Genomic DNA, 9067 nt, shown 5'->3' with positions numbered 1-9067 from the left:
CCCCAGCCCACTCTCTCTCTCTCTAAAAGAAAACAGAGAAGAAAAAAACGTGCCCACGTCTGCTCCAGCCTTGATAAAGACTCTCCCTGCCCCCCACCCCCTTCATTCCCACTTCCCTTCTCTTCATTCCTCAAACCCCTGAAACCTGGCCCCAGCAGCTTGTCCCTAAGTCCAGCAGGCACTTTCACAGTGCGCATCCTCATTATTAAAGCCCTCCTTTCTGGGCATCCGAGTCACTAGTCCCTGGCTTCTCTCTTCCTCTCTCCCAGGTAGTTTTCACCCAGGCTCCACTGGCTTCTGCTTTGCTGGAGGTCCTCCCGCTGCTCTCCCCAGGCTGCGCATCCCTCCCTAACAGCCTTCCTCATGACTTCTATTCCACCTGTCTGCTGTGCTAAGCCCCAAGCCTGCACTTTGACCCCATATGTTTGCTTATCTGGCATCTCCACAAGGCTGCACCCGAAATTCAGCCCAGCCGAAACTCAGCCTCTTCCCTCCAAAACCGCTCTTTACTTCCTTCCTTAGTGCATGTCAGCACCTCCCACGCCTCCTCCCTCTTCCTCCGGGTTCTGTTTTACTTCCAAGATAGCTCCTGCATCCACCCCCTTTCTCTCCAAGTCCCCAGGAGGCCCCTCTCCAGGCCAGACTGCAAGAACAGCCTCCTTCCTGGCCTCTTTGTCTCCTCCAGCCCATTCCCCCTGCTCCCTACTGGAGCCAATGGAGCACTTAATGCCCAAATACCTGTCCTGCCCCTAGACTGAGAGCTAGTAGCCCAAGATCAGCTGGGCTATTCATCAGGCCCCAATGACAGACGTAGGGAAAGCCAGCTGATGGTTTTTAACTGTTCCTAAAGTTCACAAGGAAGATTATTTCTCAAGGACACATGGCTGCACCTGTAAAGTATCATAACGATCCCTTTGAGTAATAAATGTTTTTTTTAAAGGTTTTATTTATTTACCTGACAGAGAGAGAGCACAAGCAGGGGAAGCGGCAGGCAGAGGGAGGGGAAGAAGCAGGCTTTCCGATGAGTGGGGAGCGGGACAAGGGGCAGATCCCAGGACCCCAGGATCATGACCCGACTGTAAGGCAGACACCTAACAGACCGAGCCACCCAAGGGCCCCGAGTAATGAATGTTTTACTGAAAAAACTTTGAACTCCAAAATCATAGATCAGCAACAACTTTGCTGTTTGACATTCCATCATTAGGAATGAAACTTCCTGCTCCCGCCTGGAGAATTTAAACCAACTTTGCCAGAGAAGAGCCTGGATTTGCAACCCAGGTGCAGAGCTCCAGAATAGCTTTGCGGTTCCCAAGAGAACAGAAGCCGGTCCACTTTGCAGGCCTGACCTGATGTTGATCCCTTCCCACATGGCCCTGCTTTGCCCCCAAGCCCGTGGAAACACTGCTTCTTTCAGCCTTCACCCAAACTCCACTTTCCACAAAATCCGATGAAAGCTCGCTCTTTACCTTTGTCAGGTGAGCTGCCTCGGGGTTCCTGGTGCGGTGGGTAAAGAAACCTGCTTAGCCAGACGCCAGGGTTAATCCTGGGGTTCTTAGGCTGGTGGAATTTCAGTCCGAAAGAGGGAGGGCAGTACTTGTCTCTCCAGTTCATAAATGCATATGGAACAGCAACAGGCTCTCAACATCTCGTGCTTCATCATCATCATCACCTGCACCTGCTGAAGGCATGTGAGGTGGGGGATGAGGATTACATTGAAGGGAGGGGCTGGCTGGGGGAGGGTCTGTAAAAGAGAGGTTTGGAACTGATCGAGGGCAAAAAACAAGCATATTGAGAGGCTATGGGGGAAACAGGTGGGAAATATACAAGGAGGTCTAGGCTTAAAAAGAACTCAAAAGCCTTCTGAACATTTTCCTTTCTTGGGTCAAAGATGTATTGCCTTTCCAAACTTTTTTTTAAATTTTATTCATTCGTTTGACAGACACAGAGAGCACAAGCAGGGGGAGCGGCAGGCAGAGGGAGAAGCAGGCTCCCTGCTTGATCCCAGGACCCTGGGATCACACCCTGAGGCGAAAGCAGATGTTTAACCGACTGAGCCACCCAGGCGCCCCTTTCCAAGCTCTTTCTGCCCATCCTTGTCTCCACCATCCCTACCAATCAGATGCTTCCTGGCCATTCTCCAACTCTTAACCTGGACATGGGAGTTCCTTCCTTCCATGGGCCCTGCCTCAGGGCTGCACCTGGCTGATAGCAGCCTGCTAGGCACGGCTTCTTGTAGCAAAACTGGTCTGAGCACCAAGGCCTATGTGCCAGGTGAGGCAGATCCAGGAAAGCCAAGTGTCCCAAAGCCCAGCCAACCCCATGTCCTGCAGAACGACGACAGTGAATGGTCCCAGCTCTCCAGCTCATTCAAGTTAGCTTTCTGCCACCTGCAGTCAAGGTGGTAGAAGGATTGGGTCCCCCTGTATTTATGCACACATGCCGGCTCAGGGGAATAAGGGGGAGACCGACGTAGTTGGTTTGATAGTGTTCTGATCTCTAAAACCAGGGACTCCCCCTGTGCCCATTGCCTGCACCTGGGACGGCGCCACCACCCCCTGCCCTGGCTGGGCCCTGGCCGGCGGGAAATCCCTTGGTAACATCCACGGTGGCTGCTCTGTCCACAAGGTCCTCCTGTTCTCCCTCACCACGAGCCGGCAAGGCTAAGCCACATCATTGATATAATTGTCCTCCACGAAAAAGGCTTTTACTGGTCTAAGCAGTAAATGAGGGGTTGGCCGGCTTACTCTGTGAAAGGCCAGATAGTAAATACTTTACATTTTTCAAGCCATTCAGCCTCTGTCACAACTACGGGATTCTGCTGTCCTTGCACAAAAACAGCCACAGACAATATACCATTGAACAAGGCTGTGTGTAGGACTTTCAGGAAGGCGGCTGAAATGTCAATTTCATGTAATTTTCACACATCCTGAAATATTCTTCTGTTGATTTTTTTCCATTTAAAATGTGAAAATCACTGGTCACTCACTGGCTATACCCAAACAGGCAGCCAGCCAGATTTGGCTTACAAGTTAGTACAGTTCCTGTTGTGTTTTAATAATATTTATATAAGCTTCAATTTTGCACATTTGTATTACATACCCTTAAAAAACTGGGGTTTTGGGGGGGAGAACTCCCAGTTTTGGCCCCCAGCACACATGGACTCCACTGCAGGCCTTCCTCTCAAGAGCAAGTTTGAAATATCTAGAATTTTCCAAACTCCCTTAGGGTGTGGCTTGGTTCTCCAGCCCCTCTTGGGGTACATTTTGTGTTAAGAGAGTGGAATTTGAAGTAAACATTGGAAACATAGTGATGCCAAAGACCAAGAAATGGACCTTGGGCTACTTGGATGACCTCATTCTGCATGACCACTCAGTTTTTGTGATTAGCAATTCTCAATGACAGAGCAGCCTAAAAGCCTTTGGAATGAATCCCAAACACACCAAGGTATGAACAGTTTTTCAATTTCTGGAATGTACTATGTAATGAAATTTGGATCCATCTTTCCCTATCTGTCGAGCTACGTGTCATGAAGAAATTTGAAAAGTTATTAAAACATGTATACCTATGATTGACTAATAAATGTAGAAGAGGCAAATCTTCCCTTCAAAAAAAAAAAAACCGTAATTTACATAGATGATCCTGAGTCAAGGAGGTGGAGCCTAAGTCCCCAGTCCTTAGGTGGGCTGGGCACAAGGACTTCCAAAGGGGACATGATGGAAACAGGGGAGGGGTTAACCCTAGAATGGACCGACAAAGTAATTGAAGAATTACTTTTCAGTGTAAGGATGACACCGACAAAAGCGACCTCAGCCGTGTGATCAAGGTCAACATCAATAGTGATGAATTGTGTTGATGCCATGGGCCCTTCTGGGCTGAGAATGCCCTTGGTCTGGGGAGTCCCCTCCCCAGGTGAGGTGAACACCTCCTCTCCCGAACCACAGCCCACCATGGGCCTGGCAAGCGCAGCTCATTCATCCAGTCAGGCTGGCCTGCGTGGCTAGGACTCCCAACCACCCCGCCAGTCTGTCCCTGTTTCAGCTTTCTCTTGGGATCTTCTACCTACTCACCCTCTCCTCCCACCGCACCAGCCTATTCTTCTTACACTGCTCCGCACCTTTGCACCCCGGTCCCTTCCGTGAGCTCATATCTCTGCTCCAGGGAGCGTTAATCCCTCCCGGAAGGAGGGTCTTAAAGGCCATGGAGAAGAGGGGAGATCTGGTGAAGTGGGGGGAGACTTGTTGGGGACACTGAAGCCATTTCCCCAGCACTACGTGGGGAGCCAGCCTCTAACCTCAGGGCCAGTGGGGGTGGCGGCCTCTCCAAGAGTGCCAGCCAATGTCCACGTCACACGTGCATTACCAGAGGTTGTCGGGGCAGCAGAGAAGGGTCTGTTCCTGACAGTGACCACCCTGCCACCCAGCTTTTCATTAGAGGGACGGAATCTAGGATAGGATTCAGAAGGCAAGGTTGGCACGGCCGCCTGGAGTCACCGTGGAAAAGACCGTCCCCAGGGCGCAGCGCCGACTGCCTGCAGGGGCATCAGCCAGCCCAGGGCAGAGGAGGAGCCCCAGAGCAAGGACGAACACTGCCCAGTCCAGGGAGTTGCGGTGGGCAAGGAAGCCTCCCAAGGACAGACAGAAGTGACCATGTGATCCACATCAGCTGTGAACACGGGCCAGCTCCAGGTGGCCGGAGCCAGCTTGCCACATGCATCCACGTTCTGATCTTGAGAACCTGTGACCTTACTGTGGCAAAATGGACTTGGCAGATGTGATTACGTTAAGGATCTTGAAAATGGGAGATAATTCTGGATGATCCAGGTGGGCCTAATGTCACCACAGGTCCTCCTGAGAGGCAGGCAGGAGGGTCAGAGGCAGACAAGGGGACACGAAGATGGAAGGGAAGACAGATGCTGGGTTACTGACTTGAAGATGGAGGAAGGATTTCTAGAAGCTGGAAAAAGCAGGGGAGAAATTCTCCTCTAGAATCTCCAGCAAGAACACAGCCCTGCTGACACCTTGACTTCAGAAGTCACCTGACCTGAAGAGAATAAGTTAATACTGTCTTAAGCCACTGAACATGTGGTAGTTTGTTACAGCAGCAATGGGAAGCTAACACACTGCTGTTCATCAAGAAAAGAATTTCTGCCCCCCCCATCTCTCCTCCCTCCCTCAGCCGTGAGCCTGCAGGGGTCAGAGACAGGCTTGCCAGATGTAGCAAAGAAAGATACAAGATACCCAGTTAAATGTTTTTTAAAGATTTTTTATTTACTCATTTGAGAGACAGAGAGCACAAGCAGGGGGAGAGGCAGAGGGAGAAGCAGACTCCCTGCTGAGCTGGGAACCTGACTAAAATCCCAGGCCTGGAGATTGTGACTTGATCCTGAGCCAAAGGCAGACATTTAACCATTTGAGCCACCCAGGCGCCCCTACCCCCAGTTAACTTTTAATTTCAGACAGTTTTTTAGTATAGTCCCCAGTATTGCATAAGACATCCTTACACTGAAAAGTAATTCTTCATTGTTCTTCTGAAACACAAATGGTACTGGGCAGCCTGGTTCTACCTGGCAACCCTAGCCAAAAAATAGCAGCTGTGGGGCGCCTGGGGGGCTCAGTCGGTTGGGCGTCTTCCTTAGGCTCGGGTCACGATCCCAGGGTCCTGGGATCAAGGCCCCCTCCTCCGCAGTCTGCTTCTTCCTCTCCCTCTGACTCTCCCCCACAACCTTGTGCTCTCTCTCACAAAATTTTTTTTTTTTAATAGCAGCCGTAAGGGAAGAAGGGAGCAAGAAGGAGGAACACCACATTCCCCTGATGTCCACAGCGGACTCCAAAAAAGAGGGGAGAAGTTTTAATATTAAATCAAGGTCCAAGCTTTATTAGCCAAGACTGGACATTTTAATTAATAAATTGAGACCACTTGCCATCCCAAGTGACCCAGGACCTAATTTCCCAGGAATGGACAGAAAAAAATCAGGGGAAAGTTCTGGACCTTTCGTCCAGGATCAAGAGGGTGGCTCTCTCCCCCCATCACCAGGGAGCATGTTCAAGGGGCCGCAGAAATGAAGGAGATGGTATGACTGCACCTGCAAGGCAGTCTTGGACCAGTGACAGTGGGACAGATGAGCTCAGTCTCTAGCCCAAGGTCAAGGTGCAAACAGTCAGCCCGGAGGAAGAGTCCTGCATTTGCTTTGCATCCTCTCCACCCCCACCCCCCACCGCCGCTGAGTTAGGAGCCACTGTTGGGCGGGGAAACAGGCTCTTCCCATTTTCCACGCATTTTCCAATGTGGCCATATTCCCACAAGGTGGCGCTCACGATCACAAGATACCTTGCTACCGTCCTTGTTTATAAAATAAAAATTTTAGGGGCACCTGACTGGCTCAGTTGGTAGAGCGTGTGACTCTTGATCTCAGGGTTGTAAGTTTGAGCCCCACATTGGGTGTAGAGATTACTTACAAATAAAATATTTAAAAAAAATAAAAATTTCAGATGCAGGTTAGATTTTAAGATTGTTGAGAATACAGAGAATTCCTGTGTGCCCTACACCCAGTGGCCCTGTGATTAACATCCTAAGTTAGTATGGCACATGTGTCCCCACTCATGAACCAATACTGATTCCTCGTTACATGAGCTCTCCGGGCTGGGACAGTTTCTCAGACTCTCCTTGGTTTTTATGACCAGGGCAGTTTGAGGTGGGCTGGCCCCTCGGCTGGGATTTGTCTGAGGTTTTTCTCACAACTAGACTAGGGTTGTGGGTTTGGGGAAATGAAGACTCCAGATGTAAAGCACCTTCTCATCCATCGTATCAAGGTCATAGGCCATCACTGTGACTTAGCTGGCCAAGGTCATGTCCATCTGGTTTCTGCATCATACAGTCTCCCCTTCACCTTCCTCCTTCTCTGAATCATGTGTTTTTCAGAGGTTTGGAGCATATGACAATTACTTGGTGTTCTAGCCGCTCCCTGCCTCTCCAGTTCTCCAAGTAACCCTTCATCAGTGTCCTCAAAGGGGTCATAGGAAGAAGGCAGCTGGAGAACAGCAGTGTGAGAAGGGTAAAGGGGTGCCGTGTGAGCATCACCCCCACACCTGTGCCCCCACACCGGGCCCTGTATCTGCCTGGCAGGAGGTGCTCGGGAGATGTCTGCTCCCCTCTCTGTCCTCGCCAGCCTCCTTGTAACGGTCAGCGAGATCCCACTAAGTCAAGTCACACCCCTCGCCTGCTTAAAGACCCTACAGTGAAGTCCACCCTCCCAAGCAGACCCCACGGCTCCCACACACCCTGAGCTTGGCCATCTCTCCCTGCACGCACGCCAAGCCACTCAGATCATGCCGAGCCCCCGGCTCTGAACCTTTGCATGGGCCCTTCCACTCGACCAGATATAAGCACCCCCACTTGCTCCACAGCCTCACCCTTCAGGCCCCGGCTCAAGTTCCAGCTCCCAGAGAACTGCCTGCCCCTCTGTAACCTCTTCCCCCCAGATGCTGGCATGAAAAATTGGAGGCAGAGGAGGTAAAGTCCTCTGAAAACAGAACCGGGTTCTAGGACAAATGGAGAAGACACCGCGGATGAGCCCTGGGGCTTGGTGGGGGGTGCGGTTTGGGGGGTTTATGCCCCATCCTGTTGACTGCCTCTCGCCACGTGGTGGTGACCTGGGGACACACACGGTCCCTTCACAGTATTCTGTAAACTCCACAGTGTTCGTTACATCCTGGTTTGACAACCCACCATTTCTCACCACGACCAAGCTGTGGTCACAGGTCTTTCTTCCTCTAAAACCATAAAAGGTGTCAAGATCTCCTCATTGCTAAAATCCTCTGTGCACACGCTCAGTTGGAGGTGCCCTTGCAGCTGAGCTGAGCAAGGCCGGGGTCACAGCCGCTCACCTGTGCACCCAGGGCTGCTCAGGGGATTGCCTTATATGGTGAAAAGCTGCCGTTCTGCTGGGAGCGCCACGGGCCTCATAAAGGAAGTCCAAAGTTTCAAAAGAGGCTTTGCACGGATTTTTTGCAGAAGGTCTGGCCTCCAAGCCCACAGCATGCTCACTAGCTTTCTGGAAGGGACACTGTATCTATGGCAACCAGGAATTAGGTGTCAAAGATACATAGGGGGTTATCCTACTTCCTGCCCAACCGTTAAAACAAGCAGAGATGCGTGGGGAACTTGGGGCTTGGGAAGGCCAGCAGAGAGAGGCAGTAGGGTGTTATAAATGGAAGGGAACCAGAGGAAGCTGCTGTTTTGGATCTCAAATACTGCAATAGTGGTGAATGTCGCCACCAGGGAGCCATGGGCCAGGCCTGTGGGAAGCGTCCAGCACTTGGCATCTCAACAACCCAGCAGGAAAAGCACCACTATTGGTCCCACTCTGCAGACAAGGCAAACTGAGGCTCAGAGGGTGGCAGTAACTTATCTAAGTGACTGGTCTACCAGATACCTGGTGAGTGGGAGGGACAGACCAAGCCTCTGAGAACCCATCCCCCATGACACTGTGCCAGAGGGAAGGAGCAAAGTTTGCAGGAGCTGTGTCCAGTGCCATGGGGCACAGGAACGCTGGCTGGTCCCAAAGTGCTGGCAGCAGGAAACCCACCAGAGTTCGGAGACCAGTTTGGGTTTTGTTTTTTCATTTTTTAAAATTGTTTAAGACAGGGGCGCCTGTTGTTAAGTGTCTGCCCTCGGCTCAGGTCATGGTCCCAGGGTCCTGGGATCGAGCCCCACATCGGGCTCCCTGCTCCGTGGGGAGTCTGCTTCTCCCCCTCCCGCTCCCCCTGCTTATGTTCCCTCTCTCGCTGTGTCTGTCTCTGTCAAATAAATAAATAAATCTTTAAAAATAAAATAAAAATAAAATTAAGACAAATATTTTAATTGTAAAATATCTCATTAAGTTTCATTTTGAAATAATTATAGGTTCACAGGAAGTTGCAAGGGCAGGACAGAGGTTCACTCAGCTTTGCCTTGGTGACACCCTCCATAATTACGGTACAGTGTCACAGCGAGGAAACGGACGTGATGTGCGTAGGATGTGTCCCTTCATCCCGCGTGTCGATGCGCGCAGCCATCATGCCATCAAGTG

The sequence above is a fragment of the Zalophus californianus genome, chromosome 17, assembly GCF_009762305.2.
Source record: "Zalophus californianus isolate mZalCal1 chromosome 17, mZalCal1.pri.v2, whole genome shotgun sequence".
Classification (NCBI taxonomy): Eukaryota; Metazoa; Chordata; class Mammalia; order Carnivora; family Otariidae; genus Zalophus; species Zalophus californianus.
This window is presented reverse-complemented; position numbering follows the sequence as displayed.